This window comes from Mustelus asterias, chromosome X (genome assembly GCF_964213995.1).
Source record: "Mustelus asterias chromosome X, sMusAst1.hap1.1, whole genome shotgun sequence".
NCBI classification, from domain to species: Eukaryota; Metazoa; Chordata; class Chondrichthyes; order Carcharhiniformes; family Triakidae; genus Mustelus; species Mustelus asterias.
Window position 1 is genome coordinate 16331868 of NC_135834.1, and position 19603 is coordinate 16351470.

At 41.7% G+C, this 19603-nt stretch overlaps 1 protein-coding gene across 1 annotated transcript in view; it reads right to left on the reverse strand.

The window, feature by feature from the left end:
• The window catches only part of prim1 (DNA primase subunit 1), a 728932-nt gene extending 717136 nt beyond the window's left edge, over positions 1-11796 (reverse strand). Inside the window, exon 1 of the mRNA XM_078201123.1 lies at positions 11681-11796. The gene's annotated coding sequence lies outside the window, so the exon portion shown is untranslated. The remainder of the gene's footprint in view (positions 1-11680) is intronic.
• Positions 11797-19603: the final 7807 nt, after the last annotated feature.

A 19603-nucleotide genomic window follows, 5' to 3' on the forward strand; every position in this document is an offset into this window, starting at 1 on the left:
TCTTTCTGCACTGTCGGGATTATATGGGCAGAAGGTTCCGGCCGCATTCGCCCCGAAATTGGAAAATCTCGCCCGAGTTTTCCACGGTCCGCCCATGACCCGCTGCGATTCCCCTGGCGGGCAGAACGGGAAAATTCACCCCTATGAATCCATGATTCCAAATATAACTTTCATAAATTTTGAAACAAATAAAATATTTGTTTATTTATGCATATTGCACAATACTCAGGCACAATAATTGAAGAATTTTTTAAAAAAATAAAGTTTGTGTGAGCCAATAACAGTAGTATTAACTAATTAAAATAAATAGCAAAAGGGAAATGAAATACACATACATACCTTTCATAAGAGCAGCGTCCCATTTTCATTGCAAAACTGTCTTTTGGATCCTGGATGTCAATGGGAGTTCCCAGGCTTGCCGTGTCATAAGGTGGCGTCGTTAGCAATCGCTTGCGCTGCACTCGGGCCTTGTCAGATCGGTGCGCTGAGACTCTCGGGCTGTTGCACACATTGGTTGTTTCGGCACAATTGCTCAGGAAACGTAATCATGCATTTTTTCTATTTTTGGCGGACCATACATTTCCGCTGGCGATTTATGGTTCAATATTATAGGATCCTAAGTTACTGCAAACTGTACGACGATGTGTATTGGAGGAACATTTCTTAATATCAAATTTGAGGAGCAGTGGTTTCAAGGACCGGAATGGATCGCCTGAAAACAGAAACCTTGGATTAATGCGTGAACTGGTCATCACAGATTGGCACTGATTTTTCGAACCCGACAAGAATGGGGCTTAAGAAACGTAATTGAGCTTGAAAAACATAAGAAACATGGCCATGTGTTAAGGAATTGTTGTCATTGAGTGATAGTCTTCTGAATAAATTACAATCAAGAGTAGGTCACAAAGCTGTTGTTTTTGCTGACGTCTCACTCTTAGAATTTTAAGAATGTGTTAATAACAAAATGTTAGACTGTTGATCTTGAGTGAAGGTGATTGTCATCAAATGCAGAATTTCTAAATCGCAACTGATATTCAGTATTTACTCACGGGTTGACAGCAGAGGAGCACTCACAGTCTCTTTAAAATGTTGTTGAATTGTTAGTACTCAATGCACGTTTAATGTCAGCATTGCGTTTACTTTATTGATCCTTGATCTACTTTGCACAGCACCGTGTTGAGATTATGTTGGCCATGTGCGTTTTGTTTAAGGTATTTAACGATTTTGCGCAAGGATCTTTTTGCTCAAGATATTGGTGCAGGTTTTGTCCGTGATGAAGTTATTTCGAAGCAGTTCTTATCGACTCTGGAAGGCGCCTTTGCGCATGTACTTTGTGCTTAACTCTGCTTTACGCTCACTTCATTATCTCCTTGTCAGAACTTGCAACGTTAATTGAAGAAGGAGACACAGAGCTTACACAGTATAAGGGTCAGCGACAAATAAATGTTATACGTTCTTACTAATGTCTCAACATATCTAGAAAATCTTTATTTCAGTGTCTCTGGTTTCAGGTACAGAAATGAAGAACTGATGCTTGTAGTTGACTAGTTTTCCAGTAACATAGAAATGTGTTATGCCCACACCCAATTGCCAGTGCGAATGTAAATGTAAATCTTAAATCAGTGCAGTCCTTGTGTACACCAACGACCTGTTTTCGGAGCGGATTTCTGCAACGGAATAATTTACTTACATGCATCAGAGGAAAGTTAAATGTCAAAAGCAGGTCGATAAGACTGATTGATTTCTTCCCCTGAAGTGTGATGGCGAAACCTCGGCAGGAAGGAACTGTCGGAGATATGTGTTTGCGTGATGATTATTAGTTATTCATGGTGTAGACAATCTTATTTAAATACACCACTTGCACATTAACCTTAGCACGTCAAACCTCGAACCTTAAACTGGTCCTCAGTATCCCCCGTCTAAACACACTCCTGCTGCAGTAGAATGTTTGCATTTGCACATAAAGTGCAGAAAAGCAGGACTTCTTCAGACTCAGTGGTGTTGCCTTGCTTATCGTGCTGAATTTGAGCATCATTATTCTTTCTGTCATAGCACTATTAATATTTTTAATGTGACTGTATTCAGCATTTTTGTTGTTGTTGGTTGAAAGGCATGTTTGTTGCCTTTGTCATCTGATGTACTCCAAGATATAACATGACACGAGTACAGCAATCAAAAAGGGAAACAATTTTCTACGTTTTACCTGAATGATCTTGTTTGGTGATGGCCACTTTAGGTTTCATGGTCAGTCCTTGGCATTCTCGGGTTTTGATGGAAAACTCGAGAGTCTGCCCAATATTTCTGCTTAATTGTGCTTTGATTTTACTTGTCTTATGTGTTGCATGACATCCTGTCCATTCCAACATTTTGCTTTACACTTTAGGTTTCTAGCAATTGTTCAGAGTTATGGTTTCTAAATTTCCAATCCACCTCCTTAGGAATTATCAACGCTGCGATTCTGTCCATTGCCAGTTTAAGTACCTTCACTTAGATTCTTTCCGACTACTATAATTTTCTGTTCTCTGGCACGATGATGACTTTTTGCCATGACAAGTTTTATCTCCTGTTTGAAATGAGACGTATTTCCCTCAAATGTGCCCCCAACGCCACCCCCCCCCCCCCCCACGCCCTCCACCTCCCTCACCCCGATTCTCCCTGCAGAGATGTTATTTGATCGGCTGATTGTTACCAACCTCTTCTATCAATTGTCATTGCATTTCCTGCGATTCCCTTTTTCTTTGTGCTCTTTTACCCTGGATAAGAAGAAGGTTGGTGGCGGATATTTCAATTGCAAATCTCGACGCTTGTGCTTCACGGCAAGCTTTAGAGTTTTAAATCCACAATCTGGCTCCTTTCTTAACAGTAAATTCTCAAGATGCCTGGAAGCATCATTTACTCTGTTAGCTTGCAGTCAATACAGCAGGGGCAGGAGTGAACGTGAAGTAGACAATTGGATCATCAATACTCCGAACATGAGGGCGCTGTAAGTGGGATCTGTTTATCTGTAAAATTAATCTGAAAATCTGAACCATGGTGTGCAATGCAAAATGTCATGGGAATTTCGGTTTCAACGTCTTCCAATTACCGCAAAGCTTCTGCTGCGAAATGAGACTTGTGGTTTGTAAGGGCTGAGCCTGATTAACCTCTCGAATCTTCGAAAATAACTTAAGCCATATTAATTCAAATATATGATATTCGATCTTGCCTCCTGCCCTGCATCTTTTAGAGATAGCCATAAACATGCCATATTTGTTTTAGTAACTTGCTGGCGGTCAATCTGACATGCACATCTTTGGACTTTGGGAGAAAACGAGAGCATTCGCAGGAAACACACGCAGTGCAAATTCTTCACAAACAGTTACCCAAGGCCGGAATTGAGCCCGGGATAGCAGGAGTGCTATCCACTGTGCCGCCGTGTCACCCTAAATCTGTGCTGGAGATCTTAGTCACCCCCAATCAATTCTTCATATCCTGGTCGTTGCATGCTACACTTATACACTGATAATCGCATAAGCAGGGCATGGTTTAATTTCTAATTTTGTTGACATATAGTTTTATATTCAAAACTTTCAATCGAAGAAGTGTTATCTCCTCCGAGCAAAGCACTATCGACATTACCCTCTTTGATCTGACTTAATGTCTGGTCTTCGGACAGTAAACAGCAAATGTCTTTCTGCCGGTTCTCGCTCATCCCCGGTCCTTGATGTTTTGTACGGGTGACTACGATATTTGACGAGCATGAGCTCGGACTTTAACAATTACTAAATCGATTCAGTTCCTCATTTTGACTCTTGGCCCATACCAAATTATCTAACTTCTTCGGAACTGTGCTGCTGTCTTGCACTCCATTCCTCATTACTAATTCTTCGAGAACAAGTAATTTAAATATTTTATGATGCAAACAGGTGAACGATTCTCTACATCTCTCTTCACTGTATGGATAGTAGTTAATTGCAATTATATATTATTTATCTTTCATCTTCATTTGCGGCAATACAACGTTCACCTTTTTCTTAAAGTTTAGTTTTACTCTCTGATGGTAATACTCACCATGTGGAGATGCCGGCGTTGGACTGGGGTAAACACAGTAAGAAGTCTAACAACACCAGGTTAAAGTCCAACAGGTTTATTTGGTAGCAAAAGCCACAAATAAACCTGGTAATACTCACCGGCAGTGAAATGAATTGTCTTAAAACATTGTTCACGATGGAGTATGTATCGATCCATCGATCATTTAAAGATGCTTTATTACTCTTCATGCAGGTTAACTATTTCAAGTAATGCTCTTCGTCAAGCAGCTGAGAGGATCCGTTCTTCAGTGCAGCTGCAACATGCACTCCTGCATGTCAGCTCATGAGTTACAAGGCACTTCCGTATTTCATTTGCTTCCTTAAAAGTTTCTTGAAAACCCACATTCGTAAGTGATCCTCACACATTTCCAATCTGTCGTCTGCTCGTTTATTTTAACCATCGTTTCTATTCAGGCAATGTTGCTTTGACATGATTCGCTGCATCTCACCACTACTCACATAAGTTATTGCTGTGCATTTGTGGAAGCTTCACCTGGTTCACAGGGATTGCGCTGTACATTTTACCAATCAATTGGATCATCTTGGATTCCTCGGACCAATAACGGATGCGTCATTCAATAATTGTTTGAGATTCTTCCCATAAGGTCAAAGTGGGTCTTCCCTCCCAAGATGTTTACTTGTGTACGGGCGGGATTTGACGGCATCGCTCGAGCGAGATGGGAAATTACTGCTCGAGTTCAATGGACATTTCCATTATCCACCCCTCGACCGCTGTGGCAGACTAGTTGGCAGAATTCCAGTAACTCAGATGGTAACCAGATTCTCAAATTGAGTCGCTTTTAGAAAGTTCATTAGCAACGACACAAATTTCTCCAGGAGAAAGCTGTGAACTAATTCCTCTAATTTGTAATTGGTTCTGTCCGCGACTTTCTTTTGTACATCTTTCTACTTTGGGTTGCATTAAATGTATCCGTTGTTCCTTTGCATCTGACCTTTCCTGTAACGTGTATTTTCACCGACCTTAAAGTCAATTCATATGCATCTATGAATGAAATGACATTGCTAAACTCTATCAAAGTTGGACTGAATGACAAGCTTAAACAGTAGCGTGCAATCTGGAATTTACAGCTCCCCCGCACAATGCACAGTTCACATTCCGCACCAGCAAATGGCATCAAGACAACACCAACTACCTGAAACGCAATTGTTTGCGAAATGGTTTCAAGATGTTAATCAGATATAGGACTGCAGTTGCAGCCAGACTGTTGAAGACTTTATGACCTGTTGTCACAACCTGTCGAGCGATCTGCACAAGCCGTTGATATTTTCTACCCTGAATGAGATGGCTTGGGAAATAGCTTCACCCTTCGCGTTAACTGGAACAAAGTGCTGATCGCGGCCTGGGTGAACACAGGTGAACACCATGGCCCATTTATTCAGAGCCACTGAGCTTCAAACTTACTGTGACTTTTCTAGAGTAAGGAAAATCGAAAATGAGCTGACGGAAGGTAGAATCAATCAGAGTGCACAGTCACTACTGACATAAGGAAAACAATTGTTTTCCAGCTTCTGCGGTGTCAGCCTCAGTCTGAATTGATCCGGTGCGCCCAGGGGTCCACTATTTTCTTTTGCAGACTGATTTGTGATGCATCCATGATTTTGAAACGAGCATTCTACGTATTGAAAACATTTTTTTTCATGTAACTGCAATTTCGAGCGACAAGTGCGGCACGGATTGAACGACTTTAACATCTGACTCAAAATGTCCTCGGTACAAAGCCCCTTCCTTGAATTTAATCACAAGGTTCCAAGTTGGCCGCGCAAGTGCAGCAATGACATGATAGGATTCTTTCGAGGAGAGAATTATTTCGAATGTTGATGTGAAATAATGTATGCTATTTTTTGACAATTTGTACAAGTGAAGTGATAGTGACTGTCCTTGATAGCAACGCAGAACTTAACCGAGTCTGGATTCATGGAGCCCCAGCAAAGTTGGAATCAGTGGAAATTGGTGGACACTCCGCTTGTTGGATTCACACCTGAGTAAAAAGAAGACAGTTAGGGTGACTTGAGGTCAAACACCGAAGCTCCAGGACATAAATCTAACAGGACATTAGGGCAGTGGTCTAAGTCTAACCATCTCTAGCTGCTTCAGCAATGGCTTTCTTTCATTCGGAAGGTAAGAGTTGGGGCTGTTTGCTGATTACTGCACAATTCTGAGTGCCATTCCCGACGCGTCAGCTACTGAAGCAGTCAATTTCCAAATGCAGCAAGATTTCGACAAAATTCAGGTTTGGCCTGACAGGTTTCAAGTAACATTAACACCACGAAAGTGCCGGTAAAGACTTTCTCCAACAAGAGATGATCCTTGTAACCATCACTCCTTGAAATTATATTGCATTTTCATTGGTTAATCCATGATATCAACATCCTTGGGGTTACCATGGCCAGAAACCGAACAGGTATAAGGACTGTGGCTACAGGTCAAATGCTCGAAACCGTGCGACGATTAAATCACCTTCTGACTCCCAAAGCCTATCCTCTTTCTTCAAGGATCAAGGCAGGGTTATAATGGAACACTCTACACTTGCTTGGATAACATGCAGCTGCAACAACACTCAAAAAACTCGACACATCCAGGACAGCGTTGCTGCTGCAGGATATGCGCAGCACAATGTTCCCCAATGGTGTACTCGGCATATGTGCAGACAGAAAGAACCCAAAGTGGGGATGATTCTGGGCTGCAGTGGGACACCAACAGTTACACGCAGTGTTCGTGTCCTTGGAGGTGGATTTCCCAGTTTTCCTGCACAATGGCAGTGTCCAGTGACACTGCTGGGATGCGAACTTGTGTGGATTCAGGACTGGACAGGATCTGTGTGACGATACTGTGTCTTCCAAAAGTATTTTTCTCAGGTTTCTTTGCAGGATGTTTCTAGCAGGCCCTGGCAGTTGTCGGCTCCATTTTCTAGCTAGGGGGCGGCACGGTGGCACAGTGGTTAGCAGTGTCCTGAGGTTTTATTATCCTTCTGGAATTGCCGAGTTGAGGCTGAGTGGTCGGTCAGGTGATGCCTGGGGACAGTTCATTTTCACAGAAAATTCTAAATTTTCAATTTTGGCTTAATTGCTGTTGGAAGCGGGTAGGAGAAGAAATTTCACGTCGGTAGCTCGCTGTTAAGGTTTATACTGTACCGTGTGTGTTTTGTAACTGGTTAGTATAATACTATTTTTAAATTATATTTTAACTGTTCTTAAATAAAATTTGCTTGATAAACGCTTCCTAGTGGGTCACTTAGATCATATCAGGAGTGTAACAACCTATGCTCAAATTTAAATACAAAAACTTGGGGATTGGCTGTCTTCACAAAACACCGTGCAGATTCGGACCCAGTTCTTAGCAGTCTGTTCAGCTCGGATAAATCGCACTGTTCAATAGGAACAAACACCCACTTCATGGGATATCACAGGAGTGTATCCTGTTCGGAAGGCTCAAATGGATTGTGTTATTGGGAAGTTGGAGTGAGAGTTTCACTCTTTTTCTGTCTTCCCTGATTAAGAACACGACGTTTTTCAAACTGCAGAATCTGTCCTGTCTATTTTGCTGCCACATACACTTTGGGGTGAACGTTTCTAAACAACTGGAATGACTGACAGGGCTGGAGCACATCGAACAAAAAAGTTCACCTTGTACATTTTCCCACTGGCTCACATAGCGACAAGTTTTGGAAGTTGACTAACCCAAAATGAACTATCTTGCAGTAAATGGGTTGGATCAGGGTAGCGACCCGCATTCTGAACCATTGTGGGACATCTTTGCGGGGTCACTCAGTGGAGTGTCCGAGGTCCAATCATCTTCAGCTGTTTTATCAATGACATTCCCCTCATCATAAGGTCAGAAGTGAGGATGTTCGCTTGTGATTGCACAATGTTCAGCACCATCCACGATTCCTCAGGTACTTAAGCAATCAATTTGCAAATTCAAACAGATCTGGACAATGTCCAGGCTTGGGATGACAAGTGGCAAGTGACATTCGCGAGACACACATGCCCGTCAATGACCATCACCAATGCAATACACTCTAACCATCGCCCCTTAACATTCAATGGAGTTATCATCATTGAATCCCTCTCTGCCAACATCCTTGGGGTTACCATTGTCGAGAAACTCAACTGGATTTGCTACGTAAACACAGTGGCTACAAGAGCACGTCAAAGGCTAGGGATACTGCGGCGAGGAACGTACTTCCTGAAGCTCGAAGCCTATTGTGGAATCCTAAATTCAGAGTCATTTGGATTCGGTTCTTCATTCTGAGTTATATCCACTGAAATATCCTGCTTTTTCTCTCCTTCCCTAACAAAATACCTTTGAAGCATATTCACATGAAACACTTTGTGAGTTTTCCTTCTTTCTAGCGTTCTTTTCAAATGATTTACCTCACTCAATTTCCTATATAGTTGATAAGGTCCACTGAGCTTTTCTTTTAAAGGTTCACCCACCACTGGGAGCAAACTAAGACTATATCTCCACGAGCGAGACTACGATTTTTTCTTATTTCTTAGCTGCTTCCTTTTTCATCACCTGCCGCACTACTTTTAAATGTGATCCAGCCAATTCAACCGCTTTATTTAAACTTTATCTACAATTTGACACACAGTCAAATAATATAAACTCAGAACGCTCACTCATCAATCTCCTGAATCAATTTAAGTAGTCCTCTTACATCGTGACCAAAAATCAATTCAAATCAACTGAATTTGGTTGACTCATTAGCTGCATTCCTGAATGCAAAGAGTACAAATGGAATTCCTTTATCCAAATCATTTGGATAATATTGACAATAAGCTCTCAACATTGTCTTTAAAGTTTGATGCCACCGTTCTAACTCTCCCTGCGACTTTGGACGTATGCGGTTGATTTAGAATGTTTTACCCTCCTCGAATAACTTTGATGCAAAATTTGACCGTTGATCTGATTTTATTTCTGTGGGTTGTCCATATCTGGCAGAAAATTGAAGTAACTCCTCTGCAATCGTTTTAGCTATAATATTAGGTAATGGAATGGTCTCTGTAATGTGTGTCGATACATTCATTATAGTCAATAAATACTGATTCACATTTTTTTTTGGAAGAACTCCGATGCAATCAATTAAGACACTTCTAAATTGTTCCTCAAATGCTGGAATGGCTATTAATGGTGCAAGTTTTATCACCGCTTGAGATTTCCGTGACATGTGTTTCATGGCCAACAAAATTTAATTACATATTTCTGCTGTCCAGGAAAATAAAAATGTTTTTGTATTTTAGGTTGAGTTTGCCTTACTCCCAAGTGGCCTCCTCCTCGTACCTCATGTGTTAATTGCAGCACCTCCTTAATGTACCCTATCTGTAATACCACTTGATGAAGTTCTGCCCACTTTTCATCCGTCTGAATATATAACGTTCTCCATTTCTTCGTTACGAAACTATTTTGAAAGAAATGGCATCCTGATACACACTCGGATTCCTCTTCTGTGCAAGCTTTCCGATACATCTTTTTCATTGTATACTCCTCCCAAACTACATAAATTCTGAGCTTTGAAAATCAAAGATTGTCTTGCTCCCGTATCTCTTAATATTTTAAATTATTTACCTACTCCTCGTGGTACACGTAAAAACATATGTACACACAAGTAAATTCTTTTAAAAAGTTCTGGCACCTTTTATCAATCAACTCCTGATCAAGTTGTACATTATCTTGCGCCTCCTTTGCCTCAACTGGGCTTTCTTTTACCATTTTAACAAAGCCGACTGGCTTATCCTGTTTTACCATGTCAGCCTTCCCAGTGTTTTTCTTAAACCACCAAAACTGCGACATTACATTGTCTAATTTATTACCGTATAAACATCTGACGCTTTTCATTTCACAGCCGCCCTCTTGTATTTTGATTTTCCCTGAGCTACACAATTTTTATTATCTCCAACAAAATCACCTTTACCTTTGCCACATGAGTATTTCTCTTTATTCCAGTTTCTATCCCTCGCAGGCTGAAACTGATGCCGGAAACCAAACTTTGCTTCATGGACTAATTCATAATTATCTGTCATTTCTGCTGCGAACCTTGCGGTTTTATTTATTTGCACTTCTAACATTTCAAGTTCAATTTGCCTTTCCAGTTCCTGCAATTCTAATTCGTTCCCTTTTTATTTTTCCTCTTCCAGGGCTATCCTTTCCCTTCCATTTTCCCTTGTCTGCAATTCAAGCAGTCGAATTTCCTTTGTCTGCTGTTCCTCCCTTTAGAACATAGAACATAGAACATAGAACATTACAGCGCAGAACAGGCCCTTCGGCCCACGATGTTGCACCGACCAGTTAAAAAAAAAAACTGTGACCCTCCAACCTAAACCAATTTCTTTTCGTCCATGAACCTATCTACGGATCTCTTAAACGCCCCCAAACTAGGCGCATTTACTACTGATGCTGGCAGGGCATTCCAATCCCTCACCACCCTCTGGGTAAAGAACCTACCCCTGACATCGGTTCTATAACTACCCCCCCTCAATTTAAAGCCATGCCCCCTCGTGCTGGATTTCTCCATCAGAGGAAAAAGGCTATCACTATCCACCCTATCTAAACCTCTAATCATCTTATATGTTTCAATAAGATCCCCTCTTAGCCGCCGCCTTTCCAGCGAAAACAATCCCAAATCCCTCAGCCTCTCCTCATAGGATCTCCCCTCCATACCAGGCAACATCCTGGTAAACCTCCTCTGCACCCTCTCCAAAGCCTCCACATCCTTCCTGTAATGTGGGGACCAGAACTGCACACAGTACTCCAAGTGCGGCCGCACCAGAGTTGTGTACAGTTGCAACATAACGCTACGACTCCTAAATTCAATCCCCCTACCAATAAACGCCAAGACACCATATGCCTTCTTAACAACCTTATCTACTTGATTCCCAACTTTCAGGGATCTATGCACACATACACCTAGATCCCTCTGCTCCTCCACACTATTCAAAGTCCTCCCGTTAGCCCTATACTCAACACATCTGTTATTCCTACCAAAGTGAATTACCTCACACTTCTCCGCATTAAACTCCATCCGCCACCTCTCGGCCCAACTTTGCAACCTGTCTAAGTCTTCCTGCAAACTACGACACCCTTCCTCACTGTCTACCACACCACCGACTTTGGTGTCATCAGCAAATTTGCTAATCCACCCAACTATACCCTCATCCAGATCATTAATAAATATTACAAACAGCAGTGGCCCCAAAACAGATCCCTGAGGTACACCACTTGTAACCGCACTCCATGATGAATATTTACTATCAACCACCACCCTCTGTTTCCTATCCGCTAGCCAATTCCTGATCCAATTTCCTAGATCACCCCCAATCCCATACATCTGCATTTTCTGCAGAAGCCTACCATGGTGAACCTTATCAAACGCCTTACTAAAATCCATATATACCACGTCCACTGCCTTGCCCCCATCCACCTCCTTGGTCACTTTCTCAAAAAACTCAATAAGGTTAGTAAGGCACGACCTACCTGCCACAAAACCATGCTGACTATCACCTATCAATTCATTACTCTCCAAATAACTATAAATCCTATCCCTTATAATTTTTTCCAACATCTTGCCGACAACAGAAGTGAGACTCACCGGTCTATAATTCCCGGGGAAGTCTCTGTTCCCCTTCTTAAACAATGGGACAACATTCGCTAACCTCCAATCTTCTGGTACTATACCAGAGGCCAACGACGACCTGAAGATCAGAGCCAGAGGCTCTGCAATCACTTCTCTTGCCTCCCAGAGAATCCTTGGATAAATCCCATCCGGACCAGGGGATTTATCTATTTTCAGACCCTCCAGAATATCCTGCACATCCTCCTTATCAACTGTAATACTGTCTATTCTACTCCCTTGCAACCCAGTGTCCTCCTCAGCTATATTCATGTCCCCTTGCGTGAACACCGAAGAGAAATATTGGTTCAATGCTTCACCAATCTCCTCCGGTTCCACACATAACTTCCCTCTGCCATCTATAACTGGCCCTAAACTTGCCCTAACCAACCTTCTGTTCTTGACATACCTATAGAACGCCTTAGGATTCTCTTTAACCCTATCCGCCAAAGTCTTCTCATGTCCCCTTTTAGCCCTTCTAAGCTCGCTCTTCAACTCCCTCTTAGCCAATCTAAAGCTTTCTAGTGCACTACCCGAGTGCTCACGTCTCATCCGAACATAAGCCTTGTCGGCAAGATGTTCTTTAGCTTTTTCTGCAGCCTTGTCCTCCCTTCCGTTTATTTTATTGTTCCGATATTCTCTTTATCTTCCCTTCATTTCAATTCAAGCTGCTTTATTTCTTTTTCATGATCAAGCTGTTTAATTTGTAATTGAATTCTAGCAATTCCCATTGATTCTCCCTGTGTTTGTGGAAATCATAAATGGAATGCTATCAATAACAATTATCTTCCCTTTCCAGACATTGTCAGGAATGCAAACTGCAATGTTTTTGCCAATTCCAAAGCTTTGCTTGAGTCAACTTTTGCAAACCAACTCGCACGACTCCCTCTACCCCAGGAACTTCTTGACCTCTGAAAGAGCCATTGTTCCACAAGGTACTCCCTGTTTAAACTTGAACAGAACTCCTGAAAAGAAAACACTAATATGGTCAACTTTGAGTTCAATAATCTCAAATCATTCAAGACATACAGATTTTATTCCCGGTGAAACCCCAATTGTTAGGGTTCAGGTCAGACACAGCAAGTGATTTATGAAGCTCGCCTGCAACAAGTTTTTGATGTTGAATTTGGCTCGGCTAAGCATGAGATGTTTCGCTTCAGGAATAATTTACGTGACCGACCAGCGTGTTTTTACTTTTAAACGTTTATTTAAGAATATAGTAAGAAAATTACCAAGAACTTTTCTCAATTACAAACAAGAAACACAACAACCACTATAACGTGTAAGTCTTAATGAATATCTCTGAAATGCACTAATTAAAATCAAAACCCATAGCAAAAAAAAAACCTTTAAACAGATTTATCAGTGGACAGGCGAAAGCTCAGTTGATACTGGAAACCAGTTCCTGACGTTGAATGCTGATTTCAAATGACCTTGAAAACTCAGAACAGCCTGTAGTCATCAACTCCCCCAAAACACAGATTCCTTACTGCAGGATGGCAAACATGATGTGCTTTCGGTGAACTGGTAAAACTTCAGAAAAAGCAGAGAAAGAGACTTCTTTCAGCGATCCTTCTAACACTGCAGCCAAAACGAAACTAAAAACAACCCTTGTCCCCTGACCAGCACTCAGTTTTTTTTTCTCATCACACCAAAGGCTAAGGCTGTGAGCATGATTAAAATAAAACCGTCTTAACGGCGCAATAACATCATAACATGAAAAAGAATTAAAGCATTTTGAATTTCAACAAGGCAGTCAACAGACTGCTTGAATTTCAGATCAGGGAACAGAAAAGGAAAGGATAGTCCCAGCGAAAATAAAAAAATAAAGAGAGAGAGAGGAAAGGGAAAAAGAGAGAATTTGACCTTCAGAAACTGGTAATAAAAAACGATCGTCAGTTAAAATTGGTGGAGTGAAGGGGAAATGTACAGTTTGAGGATAGTGATGAGGATAATGAGAAGGAGCAAAAGTTTCATAGTCAAAGGCTTGGTGGGGTTCTATCTAAACGTGCCAAAGCGTTGCCAAGGTTTGCTAAGAAGGATGTAGAAGACGTTGTCATTACATTTGAGAATGTGGCTAAACAAATGAAATCGGCACAGACAATGCGGGTGTCACTGATTCAAACAAAGTTGGTCGGTAGGCCTGTGAGGTCTTTGCATCATTGTCAGAGGAAATATCTGGAAAGTACGATGAAGTGAAAGAATCTTAGATGCATGTGAGCTCGTGTCAGAAGCCTGCAGACGACGGTTTAGAAATCTAATGAAAGAAACTGGTCAAACGTACGTAGAATTTGAAAGGATCAAGAAGATTAATTTTGATAAGTGGATAGGGCTTTGAAAATAGGCCTGAATTTTGAAGATCTGAGAGAAATGATTATTTTGGTGGAGTTCCAAAAATCACTTCCCGAAGTCGAGCGAACTCACGTGGAAGAGCAGAGGGAGAGAACTGCGAGGTTCGCAGCAGAAATGGTAGATGATTATGAATTAGTTCCGAAATCAAAGTTTGGTTTCTGACATCAGTTTCAGCCTGTGGGGGAAAGAAACTATGGGAAAGAAAAAAATCCATGATAGTGCAGGTAAATGAGATCTTGTGGGAGATGATAAAGGCAGTGTGCCTCAGTTTAATAAGGTAATACAGGAGGGTGCAAGGGAAATGAAACAACTCAGCTGTTTTCACTGCAATAAATTAGGTCATGCAAGGTTGGCGGTTTAAGAGAAGCACTGGGAAGACTGACGTGGTAAAACAAGATTAGCCAGTTGGATTTGTTAAAGTGGGAGAGGAAAGCCCAATTGAAGCGAAAGCGAAAGAGGTGAAGAGAATGTCCAGCCTGGTCAGGAGTTGACTGATCAGAAGTTCCTAGATCTATTTAAATAATTTACTTGTGTGGGTAAAGTTTATTCATGTGTACCAAGACGAGTAGGCAAAGAAGTTAAAATTTTAAAAGATACGGAACAAGTCAATTTCTGATGGTAATATCGAGTAGTTATGTAGATTGGAAGGAGTATTGCCAGAAAGGGTGGTAATGTGTGGAGTTCAGGGTGAGAAAAGTACTGTTCCATTATATAAGGTGAACTTGGGGAGTCCAGTGAAGAGTGGTGAAGTTATAGTTGGAGCAATAGAGAAATTGTCTTGTCCAGGAATACAGCTTATCTTGAGTAATGATATAGCTGAATCACAGGTTGGAGCGCTGCCTTCTGCGGTTGAAAAGCTAGTGGATAATCACACAACTGAGTTGTTGAAGGATACATATCCTGGGAATTTAACGGATTGCGGAGTTTACAAAATCACAGGTTAAGACAAGAGGAGAAATCAAAGTATGGAGGTCAGAAAATAGACATTCAATTGTCAGAAACGATTTTTGATTTGATGGTTGGAAAAGAACAAGAATTGATTAATTATGAGGTGGATATTTTTAGTTCGGGAAAGTTGGCACAGTAACAACAGAGAGATAAAGAAATAAAAGAATTGTATCAGAAAGCATAAAGGAAGACGATTCTGAGTGTAGACCGGAACGTTATTCCCTTAAAAGTGATTTCCCCATGAGGAACGGGAGACCGATACATATTCAGGTGGATGAAAAGTAGGCAGAAGTTCATCAAGTGCTATTGTTGGTATGCTACGTAAATGACATGTTGCGAGTAGCACAAGAGGTAGGAGGTCATTTAGGAATACGGAAAACTCAAGCAAAATAGAAAAGCATTTTTATTGGCCTGGACTAAATAAAGATGTGATTCGATTTTGTCGATCATGTCACAGATGTCAAATGAAAGGGAAATCTCAAGCGGTGATAAACCAGCACCATTAATAGGCATTCCTGCATTTGTGGAACCATTCACAAGGCTCTTAGTTGATTACGCAGGGCCCCACCCTAAAACAAAATGTGGGAATCAATAGCTATTGACTAATATGGATGTGTCTATTAGGATTCCAGAGGCCATACCAATACGTAATACTACAGCTAAAGGGATTGTAGGCAAATTACTAGATTTGTTTCTTGATAGGGACTACCCACATAAATAAAATCAGATCAAGAATCAAATCTTACATCAAAGTTGTTCAAGAGGTTATGGATAGCCTCGGAGTAAAATGATTTAAATCACCAGCGTATCATCCATAATCGCAGGGTTATGAATAGCCTTGGAATAAAACAATTTAAATGAATTGCGTACCATCCAGAATCGCAGGGAGAGTTAGAGCGGTGGCATCAGACTTTAAAAACAATGTCGACGGATTATTACCAAGACTATCCAGAAGATTGGGATAATAGAATTCGATTTGTACTCCTTCCAATTCGGGATGCACCTAATGAGTTCACAAAGTTCAGTCCACTTGAATTGATTTTTAGTCATGAGGCAAGAGGACCACTGGAACCGATTGAGGAGAAATTGGTGAGTGAGTGCTCTTAGACTGCATTAATGGACGATGTGTCAAACTTTAGGGAAAGTTTCAATCGAGCGGGTGAATTGGCTAGACAACATTGAAAAGTGGCACAGCATGTGATGAAACAGGAAGCCGATAAGAAATCAAAAATTCAGTTTTACTGGTGGAGATAAAGTCTTAGTGCAGCTACTGGTGGTATATGAACCTTTTGAAGCAATGTTTAGTGGTCCTTATCAAAGTGAATGGACATTGAGTGAGTTGAATTATTTGGTACGAACGCCAGATGGAAAGAAAACTCGCAGTGTGTCATGTGAATATGCTTAAAGGGTATTTTGATAGGGAAGGAAAGTGGAAGGAGAATATTCTGCTGGATATAACTCAGAGGGAAGAAACGAATCCAGATTACTCTGAATTTGACATTTCTCAAATCAAACTGGATAATGAGGACGTTGTTAACAAAAGGGATAAATTACTGAGTTACTTTACAGAGGAAAATCGAACTCACTTGTAAGAGTTATTAATACATGGGCAAGTATGTGAGAATACACTGGGAAGTACAGAAATAATTGGCAGTGAGATAAATGTAGAGAGTGCTGCTGTTCCCATTAAACAAATGCTTGCAAACATGACGTTTTCAAGTTGGCACAGGTTCAGTTGGAAACGCTGATGTTTACTCATTCTGAGATGCAGCAGCCAAAAGTCTCAATTAATCACATAAACTGGTGGAGGTGAAGGAGGAGGACCAGATGGTGGGCAATAATAAAGTCGATAATCAACACCTTTCCCCAAAGTTCGGGAAGTCTCGAGCTAGATGCATGGGTTTAATGCGAGAGGGGAGAGATAGAAAAGAGCCCACAGGGGCAACCTTCTCACACAGTGAGTGTCTGGAACGTGTTGCCAGAGGCAGTAGTAGAGGTGTGTACAACTTTGTCTTTTAAAAAAAGCATTTAGACAGTTACATGGGTAAAATGGTTTAGAGGGATCTGTGTCAAATGTGGGCAATTGGGACTTGCTTCGTGGCAAATACTGGGCGACATGGACAAGTTGGTCCGAAGGGCCTGTTTCCATGCTGTGAATCTCTACGACTCTATGACTCGAAAAATGTGAACAAAGAAAGTGAACAGGCGTGGAGATAGAAACAAGTCAATTTGTCTCATTTAGAACATCTTCCTGAGTTGCTCAGAGTGTCTGAACATAAATTGCAGGATTGTCAAAAACAGTCTCCATCAATGCGAAGGGAAGTGTTGATTAATTAACTGTCATGTGTAATCTGAAAAAGGAGTTTGAGGTGTGGACGTATTGTACTGTTGATCAAAGGAAAGGGCAACAACGTGGACTCAAACCATTTGCCAAAATTGTGCCATTATCTCAGATGAACTGCTGGCATAGAACCATAGAACCATAGAAAATTACAGCTCAGAAACAAGCCTTTTGACCCTTCTTGACTGTGCCGAACCATGTTTTGCCTAGTCCCACTGACCTGCACTTGGACCATATCCCTCCACACCCCTCTCATCCATGAACGCGTCCAAGGTTTTCTTAAATGTGAAAAGCATTTACCACTTTATCCGGCAGCTCATTCCACACTCCCACCACTCTCTGCATGAAGAAGCCCCCCCCCCCCCCCCCTAATATTGCCTTTAAACGTTTCTCCTTTCACCCTTAACCCATGCCCTCTGGATTTTTTCTCCACGAGCCTCAGCGGAAAAAGCCTGCTTGCATTCACTCTCTCTATACCCATCAAAATCTTATACACCTCTATCAAATCTCCCCTCAATCTTCTACGCTCCAGGGAATAAGGTCCCAACCTATTCAATCTCTCTCTGTAACTCAGCTTCTCAAGTCCCAGCAACATCCTTGCGAACCTTCTCTGCACTCTTTCAACCTTATTTACATCCTTCCTGTAACTAGGTGACCAAACCTGTACACAATACTCCAAATTCGACCTCACCAATGCCTTATATAATCTTGTAAGAAGTCTCACAACACCAGGTTAAAGTCCAAGAGGTTTATTTGGTAGCAGATACCATAAGCTTTCGGAGCTTGCTGCTCCTTCGTCAGATGGAGTGGTCTCTGTTCTCCAACAGTGCACAGACACAGAAATCAAGTGATTTCTGTGTCTGTGTCGCTGATTTCTGTGTCTGTGCACTGTTGGAGAACAGAGACCACTCCATCTGACGAAGGAGCAGCAAGCTCCGAAAGCTTATGGTATTTGCTACCAAATAAACCTGTTGGACTTTAACCTGGTGTTGTGAGACTTCTTACTGTGCTTACCCCAGTCCAACGCCGGCATCTCCACATCATTATATAACCTTACCATAACACTCCAACTTTTTATACTCGATACTCCGATTTATAAAGGCCAATGTACCAAAGGCACGCTTTACGACCCTATCCACCTGTGACGTCACTTTGAGGGAATTCTGTACCTGTATTCCCAGATCCCTCTGTTCAACTGCACTCTTCAGAGTCCTACCATTTACCCTGTACGTTCTACTTTGGTTTGTCCTTCCAATGTGCAATATCTCACACTTATCTGCGTTAAATTCCATTTGCCATTTTTCAGCCCATTTTTGCAGTTGGTCCAAATCCCTCTGCAAGCTTTGAAAACCTTCCTCACTGTCACGACACCTCCAATCTTTGTATCATCAGCAAACTTGCTAATCCAATTTACCACATTATCATCCAGATCATTGATATAGACGACAAACAATAGACCCAACACCGATCCCTGCGGCACACCACTAGTCACAGGCCTCCACTCAGAGAAGCAATCCTCCACAACCACTCCCTGGCTTCTTCCATTGAGAAGTTTAACAACACCAGGTTAAAGTACTTTAACCTGGTGTTGTTAAACTTCTTACTGTGTTTACCCCAGTCCAACGCCGGCATCTCCACACCATTCTTCCATTGAGCCAGTGTCTAATCCAATTTACTACCTCCCCATGTATACCCAGCGACTGAACCTTCCTAACTAACCTCCCATGAGGGACCTTGTCAAAGGCCTTGCTGAAATGCAGGTAGACAACATCCACTGCCTTCCCTTCATCCACTTTCCTGATAACCTCCTCGAAAAACTCTAATAGATTGGTCAAGCATGACCTACCACGCACAAAGCCATGTTGACTCTCCCTAATGAGTCCCTGCCTATCCAAATATTTGTAGATCCTATCCCTTATCACACCTTCCAATAACTTTCCCACCACCGACGTCAAACTTACTGGCCTATAATTTCCCGGATTTCTTTTGGAATCTTTTTTAAACAACGGAACAACATGAGCCACCCTCCAATCATCCGGCACCTCCCCCGTGAATACTGACATTTTAAATATGTCTGCAAGGGCCCCTGCAAGTTCAACACTAGCTTCCCTCAAGGTCCGTGGGAATACCCTGTCTGGTCCTGGGGATTTATGCACTCTGATTTGCCTCAAGACAGCGAGCACCTCCTCCCCTTTAATCTGTAAAGGTTCCATGACCTCCCTACCTGTTTGCCCTATTTCCATAGACTCCATGCCCGTTTC